The 11,501-nt window shown below is 37.6% G+C and overlaps 1 pseudogene; it reads left to right on the top strand.

The window, feature by feature from the left end:
- The first annotated feature begins 2,884 nt into the window (after positions 1 to 2,884).
- LOC141409404 (histone-lysine N-methyltransferase SETMAR-like) lies at positions 2,885 to 7,213 on the top strand (annotated as a pseudogene).
- The last annotated feature ends 4,288 nt before the right edge of the window (positions 7,214 to 11,501 follow it).

The following is an 11,501-nucleotide window of genomic DNA, read 5'->3' as shown; positions in this document are numbered from 1 at the left end:
AATAGAATCATTGTTGTGTCTCCTGGTGGCAGCATTCCTCACTCTGGAACTAAGACCTCTAGGCAGGTAGAACGTAATGCCGTGGGAACAGGAAGCAAAAATTTTGCTAGTGGGTCACTAGGGGAGATGGTGAGTGGTGCCACTTCCACTTGCACCTCTTGATTCTTGGATCCATGAATCCTGGCTATGGGAGAAACAGTACCATATATTGGATGCTGATTCAGAGGATACTGGGACTTCTGGAGAGCTTTTCCCCAGCCCTGCCAAGTATTGTCACCTAGTTGGCTTTGTAATCATCACTTCAAAAGGCCACTCCACCATTCTATCAATCCAGTTGCTTCAGGATGATGGGGAACATGGTAAGACCAGTGAATTCCATGAGCATGAGCCCATTGTCACACTTTTTTAGCCATAAAGTCAGAGGCAATGCCTTGTGGAATATCGTGACTGTGGATAAAGCATTCCATGAGTCCAGGAATGGTAGTTTTGTCAGAAGCATTGCCTACAGAATAGGCAAACCCACATATGAAGTAAGTGTCTATTCCAGTGATGACAAACCTCTGCCTTTCCATGATGGAAGAGGTCCAATATAATGAACCTGCCACCGGGTAGCTGGCTGATCACCCCGAGAAATGGTGCCATATCAAGGGATCAGTGTTGGTCTCTGCTGCTGATGAATTAGGCACTCAGCAGTGGCTGTAGCCAGGTCAGCCTTGGTGAGTGAAAGTCCATATTGCTGAGCCCGTTCATAACTCCCATCCCTGCCACCATGACCACATTTTTCATGGGCACATGGGGCAATGACAGTGGTGGCTGGGGAAAGAGCCTGAGTGGTGTCCACAGAATGGGTCATTCTATCCACTTAATTATTTAAATCCTCCTCCGCTGAGGTCACCTGTTGGTGACAGCTCACATGGGATACAAATATCTTCAGTTTTTGACCACTCAGAGAGGTCCATCCACATACCTCTCCCCCAAATTTGTCACCAATTGTTCCAATTATGCTTCTTCCAAGTCCCTGACCATCCAGCCAAACCACTGACTACAGCCCATGAATCAGTGTATAATCGCACATCTGACTATTTCTCTTGCATGTGAAGTTAACAACTAGGTACACTGCTTGAAGTTCTGCCAACTGGAAAGAGTTTCCTTCACCTCTGTCCTTCAGGGTTGTCCTAGAAAGGGGCTCTAGTGCTACTGCTGTCTACTTTTGGGTGGTGCCTGCATATTTTGCAGAACCATCTGTGAACCAGGCCCTAGTCTTCTCTTCTTCTGTCAACTGACCATAGGGAATTCCCTGTGCAGCCATAAATGCAGGCTAGGCAATAGAAGGCAGAGTGGTAGGAGTGTAGACCATGGGCATTTGAACCACTTCCTCATGTAACTTACTTGTGCCTTGAGGATCTGCTGGAACCTGGTCACGTATATACCGTTTCCATTTGACGATGGAATGCTGCTGTGCATGACCCACTTTAAGGCTAGATGGGTCAGAAAGCACCCAGTTTATGATAGGCAGTTCATGTATGTGGTAACTTGATGATCCATTGTCAAACGTTCAGTTTCCACCAAAGCTCAGTAACAGGCCAAGAGCTGTCTCTCAAAAAGAGAGTAGTTATCTGCAAAAGATTACAGGGCCTTGCTCCAAAATCCTAGATGTCTCTGATGTGATTCACCCATGGGGGCCTGCCAAAGGCTCCAAACAGCAACTGTGTCTCCCACTGACACCTCACGCATCATTGGATCTGCTGGCTCATATGGCCCAAGTTGCAGGGCAGCTTGCAAAGCTGCCTGGACCTATGGCAAAGCCTTCTCCTGATCTGGACCCCACTCAAAACCGGCAGCCTTTTGGATCACTCAACAAATGGGCTGGAGTAACACACCCAAATGAGGAATGTGTTGCCTCCAAAATCCAAATAGTCCCAATAGACATTGTGCCACTTTCTTGGTTGCAGGAGGGGCCAAACACAGCAACTTATCCTTCACCTTAGAAGGAATATCTCGGAAGTTCCCACACCACTGGACCTGTAGAAATTTTACTGAGGTAGAGGGTCCCTGAATTTTAGTCAGATTTACATCCCATCCTCTGGCATGCAAATGTCTCACCAATGAATCCAGTGTGTTTGCTACCTTTTACTCACAGGATCCAATCAGCATAATGTCATCAATGAAATGGACCAGTTTGATATCTTGCAGAAGCGAAAAGCAATCAAGGTCTTTCCTAATAAGATTATGATATAAAGATAGAAAGTTGATATATCCCTGAGGTAGGACAGTAAAGGTATATTGCTGGACTTGCCAGCTGAAGGCAAATTGTTTCTGCTGGGCCTTATGGACAGGAATGGAGAAAAAGGCATTTCCCAAGTCAATGGCTGCATACCAGGTATGCACATGGTCCCACAATAGGCGATCTGCAAGCTGAGGAGCAAGGAGAGCCAATCCAAGTTCCAAAACTGAAGAACTTGGTGTCTGATCTATCCAGCACAAGAGAAAGATGTAGACTGAAAGTGTAGGCCAGTCTAATCTTTTCACATTTTCTGCCTGTTTTGTATTTTAGCGATGCTGGCAGCTGATTAGATGGTATCCACCCAGATTAAGGGTGGGTCTGCCTTTCCCAGCTCACTGACTCAAATGTTAATCTCCTTTGGCAACACCCTCACAGACACACCCAGGATCAATACTTTGCATTCTTCAATCCTATCAAGTTGACACTCCGTATTAACCATCACAGGCAGTGCAGAAGGGAAATGTGTATTTGGATCCCTCACACAGAGTATCCACTGGGGCACTGCCTAGTGGAGCTAGGAGAAGAGAGACACAATCCTCCAGACCCCAGAATAATAGTTCCACTGACAGCTTGTACCATGTGCCTGGAAAAGCCTCAGACATGCAACACCAGCCAGTGAAAGCAGCCCAGAGGAAGGCCGTACTCTGCAAAGCCATGGGAGTGGAGCTGCCCACGACAATGGGTGTCCACCTCTTTAATCAGCATGACTTGGATGTAAGACATAGAGTCAAAGAAGATTATTTTGGAGCTTTAAGATTTCATTACTGCCTCATTGGATTTCAGACTTGCAAGGGGCCCGTAACCCCTTTGTTTTGGCCAATTTCTCCCATTTGCAATGGGTGTATTTACCCAATGCCTGTACATCGCTTGTATCTAGGAAGTAACTAACTTGCTTTTGATCTTACAACCTCATAGGTGGAAGGGACTTGACTTGTCTCAGATGAGATTTTGGGCTTAGAAAATTGTGTTAATGATGGAATGAGCTAAGACTTTGGGTGACTGTTGGAAAGGTATGATTGTGTTTTGAAATGTGAGGACATGAGATTTTGGAGGGGTCAGGCATGGGATGATATGGTTTGGCTGTGTCCCTACCCAAATCTCATCTTGAATTGTAGTTTCCATAATCCCCATGTGTGGTGGGAGGGGCCAGGTGGGACATAATTGAATCAAAGGGGCAGTTCCCCCCATACTATTCTCATGACAGTAAGTTTTCATGAGATCTGATGATTTTATATGAGTCTTTCCCTTTGCTCAGTTCTCATTCTTCTACCTCCTGCTGCCTTGTGAAGAAGGAAGTGTTTTCTTCCCCTTCTGCCATGATTGTAAGTTTTCTGAGGCCCTCTCAGCCATGCAGAACTGTGAGTCAATTAAACCTCTTTCCTGTATGAATTTCCCAGTTTTGAGTATTTCTTCACAGCAGCATGAGAAAAAACTAATACAATATTCCTTTGGGTATATTTCTTATTTATTTCTGAAGGATAGCTTTATAAAGATATGTGCAGATGTATGTTCATCGGCACTATTCATAATAGCAAAGACATGGAATCAACCCAAATGCCTATCAATGATAGACTGGATAAAGAACATGTGGTACATATACACCATGGAATACTATGCAATCATACAAAAGAACGAGATCATGTCATTTGCAGGGACATAGATGGAGCTGGAAGCTGTTATCCTCAGCAAACTAATGCAGGAACAGAAAAACAAATATTGCATGTTTTCGCTTATAAGTGGGAGCTGAACAAAGAGAACATATGGACACATCACCAGGAACAACACACACTGGGGCCTACTGGCTGGGGGGGTTGGGGGAGAGAGAGCATCAGGAAGAACAACTAATGGATGTTGGGCTTAATACCTATGTGATGGGTTGATCAATGCAGCAAACCACCACGGCACATGTTTACCTATGTAACAAACCTGCACATCCTGCATATGTACACCAAAACTTAAAATAAAAGTGATAAAAGTTGAAGAAAAAAAAGAAGAAAGAAGAAACAAAAACTTTACTAGACAAACAAAAGTTGAGAGTTCCTCATGACTAGATGTACCTTATGATACATGCTAAAACTATTTAAGGAGACATAAAGGATTACAATGAGTAACATGAAAACATCTGAAAGTATAAAACTCACTGGTAAAAGTAAATAAACAGGCAAATTCAAAGCTCTCTAATACTGCTATGACAGTGTGTAAATTATTTTTAATATGAAAGATAAAAGATAATATATTACAAATAATGAGTATAAAAATAAAATATGCAATATAAAAACATGTAAATCATGGCATCAAAAATTTCAAATGTGTAGGAGGTGGAAATACAGTAAAAGTGTCATGTTTTTACATTTTGAATCAAAGCTAAATTATTATTAGCTTAATATAAACTGTCATAGCTATACAATGTTTTATGTAAGCTTCATGGTAATCACAAAAAAAACCTATGAGAGATTCTCTGAAAATAAAAAGCAAAGAATTTTAACATATAATTAGAGAAAAATCACTTATTTATAAAGCAAGACATTATGTGAGAAAAGAAAGAACAAGAATCTACAAAACAACCAGTAAACGATTAATTAAATAGCAATAATGACTTCTTACCTATCTATAATTACCTTGAATGTAAATAGATTAAATTCTTCAATCAACCTGTAGAGTGACTGATTGGATTAAAAATGACAGGCCAAACTATGTATTGCCTTTAAGAGAATTACTTCACTTATAAGGACAGAGATAGAGTAAAGCTGAAGGGATGGAAATAGATATTCTATTGAAAATCAAAACTGAAAGGGAGCAGGAGTAGATATAACAGATAAAAGAGACTGTAAGTCAAAAACTGTGAAAAAACAAAAAAATGGTCATTATATAATCATAAAGGATTCAATTTAGTAAAAAGACATAATAATTATAAATATATATACATCCAGCATTAGAGCACTGGAATATATCAAACACATTTTAATGGATGTGAAGGAAAGAGAAACTGAAATACAATAATAGTAGGGGACTTAAATATCCCACTTTCAGCTATGGACAGGTTATCCAGACAGAAAATCAACAAGGAAACGTTGGACTTAAATAACCCTTTAGACCAAATGGACCTAGTAGGCATATCCAGACCATTCCATTGGACAGCTGTAAGAATACACATGCTTCTCAACTGTATGTTCTCCAATATAAATAATATGTTATGCTATGAATTTTTTTTTACAAATTAAGAGAAACTGAAATCATACTAAGTATCTTTTCTGACCACAATAGTATCACTAGAAATCAATCAGAAGAGGAATTTTGGAAAATTCACAATACATAAACAACTTGCTTCTGAACAAACAATAGGTCAAAGAAGAAATTGAAAGGGACATTAAAAAATTTCTGGAGAAAAATGACAATGGGAACACCTTCCACCAAAATCTATGTAATACAATAAAATCAGTTTTAAGAGGGAAGTTTATAGTGATAAAGGCCTACATCAAAAATAAGAAAGATCTAAAAAAACAATTTGATGCTGCTCCTTAAGAAATTAGAAAACCATAAACAAGCTAAGCCCAAAGTTAGCAGAAGCAAGGAAATAATAAAGATCATAGTAACAATAAATAAAATAAAGGTAAAAGCAATTTTAAAATTCAAGAAAAGAGTAAGTTTTTTAAAAGATAAAATTAACACTTTTAGTTATAGTACCTGATTAGAAAATAGAGATTAAAATATTAAGTTAGTACAAAAGTAATTGCAGTTTTTGAGTTTTGGGAATTTGCCTTTTGATATTGAAATACATTATTAAATAATTATGGTTATGTTAAACATCATTTTAATGGGCATTTCTCACTTTATGTTGTTTTTTGCTGATGACTTATTACTTGCTGTTTATTTTATGTTTATTTTAGACTATGGGAATAATGTTAGAAAAAAAGCAAATTCTAACAATTTTTTTATTCAAGTTCAAAATGGGTCGTACAGCAGCAGAGACAACTTGCAACATCAACAACGCATTTGATCCAGGAACTGCTAACGAACGTACAGTGCAGAGGTGGTTCAAGAAGTTTTGCAAAGGAGACGAGAAACATGAAGATGAGGAACATAGTGGCTGGACATCAGAAGTTGACAACAACCAATTGAGAGCAATCATAAAAGCTGATTTTCTTACAACTACACAAGAAGTTGCCAAAGAACTCAATGTCAACCCTCTCCAATAATTTGCAATTTAAAGCACACTGGGAAGGTGAAAAAAGCTCGATAAGTGGGTGCCTCATGAGCTGACCGAAAATTTTTAAAAATCATTATTAACTGTCATCTTCTCTTATTCTATGCAACAACAACAAACCATTTCTCAATTGGATTGTGACGTGCGATGAAAAGTGGATTTTATACGACAACTCGCAACAACCAGCTCAGTTGTTGGACTGATAAGAAGTTCCAAAGCATTTCCCAAAGCCAAACTTGCACCAAAAAAGAAGTCACTGTTTGGTGGTCACTTTGGTGGCCTGCTGCTGGTCTGATCCACTACAGCTTACTGAATCCCAGTGAAACCATTACATCTGAGATGTATGCTCAGCAAATCGATGAGATGCACCAAAAATTGCACTACCTGCAGCCGGTATTGGTCAACAGAAAGGGCCCAATTCTTCTTCATGACAACATGTGACTGCACATTGCACAACCAATGCTTTGAAAGTTGAATGAATTGGGCTATGAAGTTTTGCCTCATCTGCTATATTCACCTGACCTCTCACCAACTGACCACCACTTCTTCAAGAATATCAACTACTTTGGGCAGGGAAAAAGCTTCCAAAACCAGCAGGATATAGAAAATGCTTTCCAAGAGTTCGTGGAATTCCAAAGCACAAATTTTTTACTACAGAAATAAACAAACTTATTTTTTGTTGGCAAAAATGTGTTAATTGTAATGGTTGCTATTTTGATTACTAAAGATGTGTTTGAGCCTAGTTATAATGATTTAAAATTAATGGTACAAAACTGCAATTACTTTTGCACCAAGCTAACAAATAAAATCAAAGCTGAAAAGGGAGACATTACAACTGATACCACACAAATACACAGGATTATAAGAGGCAATTAGGAACTATTATGCACCAACAAATTTGATAACCTAGAAGAAATGGAAAAATTCCTGGACATATAAAACCTGTGAAGATTAAATTATAAAGAAATAGAAAACCTGAACATGCCAGTAATTAGTAAGGAGATTCAATCAGTAATAAAGTGTCTTCTATCAAAGAAAAGCCCTGTACCTAATGCCTTCACTGCTGAGTTCTATCAAACACTTAAAGAGGAACTGGCCTTTCTCAAAATAAAACATACATATTGCCAAGAGGTAGATGAAAAAGTGCTCAGCATCACTAATCATCAAAGAAATGCAAATCAAAACCACCATCAGATATTAACTCACTTTTGTTAGAATGGATGTTATCATCATGACAAAAGATAAAAAGTGTTATTGAGGATGCGGAGAAAAATAATCCCTTGCTCATTGTTGGTGGGAATGTAAGTCAATAAAGCCATTATGGAAAAACAGTATGGAGGTTCTTCAAAAAAAATAAAATTAGAAGTACTACATAATCCAGCAATCCTGGTGGTGAGAGTATATATCCTAAGGAAATGAAATCATCATGCCAAATAGATATCTGCACTCCTATGTTTATTGCAACACTGTTCACAATAGAAAAGATATGTAATCAACCTAAGTGTCCATCAACAGATGAATGGACAAAGAAAATACGGCATCTATGTTCAATGGAATATTATTCAGCTTTAAAAGAGAAGGAAATCCTTTCATCTGTGAAAATGTGGAAGATCCTGAAAGATATTCTGTTAAGTGAAATAAATCAGGCACAGAAAGACAAATACAACATAACCTCACTCATATGTGGAATCTAAAAAAGTTGATGTTATAGAAGTAGAGAGTGGAATGGTAGTTACTAGACTCTAGGATGGTTAGGAGAAAGGTGGATATTGAGATGTTGGTCTAATGACGCACAATTGCATTTAGATAGGAAGAATACATTCAAGTGGTCTATTATGCAGCATGATGACCATAGTTTAATTACAACATATTCTTGAAAAATGTTAAGAGAGTGGGTGTTAGATGGTCTCACCTCAAAAATGATAACTATGTGAAGTGATACATTCATTACTTAGCTGAATTTAATAATTTAACAATGTATATATACTTTATAATGTTATGTTATACACAATAGGTTAATACATTTTTATATGGCAATTTAAATAAATAAATTAGAAAAAAAGATCATGATGAGATGGCACTACCCACATATTATAATGACAATACCAAATTTTTGGAGAGGTGTAGAGCAACTGAAACTGTCTAGCATTGCTGATGGGAATGGAAAATGATACAGCTACTTTAGAAAACACTTTGGTAGTTCCTGATAACAATAAATACAGACTTCCCATTTGACCTAGCGATCCTACTCCTATGCATTTATCCAAGAGAAATGCAAACTTATGTTTACATAAAAGTCAGTAGGAGAATGTTTATAGCAGTTTTATTCATGATCAGCAAAAACTGGAAATAGCCAAATGTCCATCTGCAGATGAATGTATAAACAAACTGTGGTGCACTCACTCTATGGGACACTATTGAGCAATAAAAAAAAATACTGAAAAATCTCAAATACATATATTCTGAGTAAAGAAAAAAAACAAGTATCAAAAAGCTACATACAAGGTATGATTAGATGTATACGTCATCCTGGAAAAGACAAAATTGTAAGGACGCAAAATGGATTGCCTGGGGTTAAATGTGGGAGGAAGAAGTGTTTGCTTACAAAGGCATAGCACAAGGAGTCTTCTGGAATGTAGAAATTATTCTGTTTGTTTATCTTGGTGATGGTTATATGACTCTATGGATTTGTAAAGAATATGTAAACTTATTGTGTATTAATTTTTAAAAGTCAAGATGAGACAAACAAGGGAATCACCAGCATTTTGTAAACATTTATGTTCCAGAAGAACATCTGTTGTCTTCTTTGGGTTAGATAAAAGTCCACTTTTTGATTTTGTTGCTTTTGTTTTTATTCTCAATATACTGCTATGCTTTCCATGGTGCAAAATCTTAGTGGTGGAGATCATTAACTGGAAATCACAAACTAGCTCTCTGGCCTTTATTTCTGTCCTCATGCATTGAGTAGATAATGTATTTCCATATCTTATACAGTACAAAGGCTTTAACTTCAACCTACTAGACAAAACACCTTTTATAAAGAGGGCACAGCAGCCCAGAACAGATCTAAATGCTTTTCATTCTTTGTAAACAAGGTATTATATAGAGTTCAGCACACAGTTTATTTATCAAGAGTGAAAGAAGTAGTTCTAAACTCGCTTGATGAATTGGCAATTCCATCTCCTGCATAATAATATAAAAGTATTTGTCATTTTCAGTTTTATTGTAAACTCTAAAACTACTTTCTACTCTTGCAATTACTTTCAGCTGAGACTGTTAAGAAGCTTGCTGTCCAAGTACTAAGGCAGGCTTTATCAGAGCTTGATATATTCTCAAATAAATATTCCTTAACATTTGTATATTGCTGAACTTTTAAAATGCTCTTATGTTTAACATCAGTGGATTCTTAAAGCACAATTGCAAATGTAGGTATGGCCGATTTTTAGTATCTTCTTTTTACAAATAAAATCTGCATCTCCAGGAAGTTATGTAATTTGCACAAGATCACACAGTTCAGAAGTAATGCGGCTGGGACCAACATTCAGATCTCGTGACCCTGATGGAGTTCTAAGAATATTTTAATTTAAAGCAGAAACTGATGTTGGTTTCACCCATAATTGAGGGTTTGTTTCTCCTGCTTTGGGACGAATAGTATATTGAAAAGAATTTTAATCATTTTTGGATGAAGACTTTATAGTGCCTCAGGGTCTTCAATTTGCTGACCATTGACACTCATCATGATGCCTATGATTATTTATTATCGGGGCCAAGATAAGAGTTTGAAAACACACAAGTTAAAGCAGAGTTCATGGATATTGATTCCCTGGATGAAAGAGCCTCAGTTTGCCTCTAATTTCAGATTACTGGAAGCTCTTTGACCTTTACTCCAACCTCCTGATTAGAGGCCCTTTGCTTAATTCCAGCCACATCTGACTCCCTGAACTCTGTCTTAAGCTCCAGTTTCCCAGTTCTTGCATAATTTCTTCCCAAGGTAAAACTGCCACTTTATTTAAGTCCATTATGTGCTGCTATAATAGAATACCACAGACTGGGTAATTTATAAAGAACAGAGACTTATTTCATACAGTTCTGAAGGCTGAGAAGTTCAAGACTGGGGGACTGACATCTGGTGAGGGCCTTCCTGTGTCATCCCATGACAGGAAGTCAAATAGAGGGTAATAGAGACTGAAGAGAGATAAAGATATTGAACTCAGAACCTCAATTCCTTTTATAATTAGCATTACTTCACTCATGATGGTGGAACCCTCATCACCTAAACACCTCCCATTAAATCCCACCTCCCAACACTATTGCATTGGGGAATACATTTCCAACACATGCTTTTGGGAGGACACATTCAAACCATAGCATGCCTTCTCCCCCAATTATTTATTAAGGAGACAGAAGGTCAGATTCATTCTCAATCAAAGACATAGCAAATTTCCTTTGTGACACTTTCCTTAGTGTCACTAAGAGCTATGCCCTTGTCTATTATTAGGAGTATTTTCAACCCCACTATATCTCTAACACCTAACAGAGTGCCCAGCATATAATAAAACCTAAAATATTTGTTGAGTTGTTAAGTTAATGAATCAGTGAAATATACATGGTTCTTTATCTCGTGGAAAGAAAGCTGGCATCTAAAGGTATTTTGATACCTTACCACTAAGGACATAAAAGTGGTGGCCACTGTACAAAGCACATTGAGAAATATTTGTAGGTGGTCAGGAAATTCAAAACACACAAACAAAAACAACTATAGCTATAATTGTGCTGTGATCCAGACTAGAAGAGTCATAGGATCACAGAGATGTTAGATTCCTTTGAGTCTTTTTACTGTCAAAAGGACAGTTCAGTAGATATTTTTAATGAGCATAAGCTTTGAACAACTTTGCATTTTCCCTATTTTGGTTTAAAAAAAATGATACTCACATTTTAATTTTTTCTCTAAAATCCTCTTGGAAACTTAAAAAACTCACAAATGTTGTCAATCTAAACAAATACCTCTCATTG

The sequence above is a fragment of the Macaca fascicularis genome, chromosome X (genome assembly GCF_037993035.2).
Source record: "Macaca fascicularis isolate 582-1 chromosome X, T2T-MFA8v1.1".
Lineage (NCBI taxonomy): Eukaryota > Metazoa > Chordata > Mammalia > Primates > Cercopithecidae > Macaca > Macaca fascicularis.
Note: the sequence above shows the minus strand (reverse complement) of the source record. Positions and strands in the feature narration are given on the sequence as shown.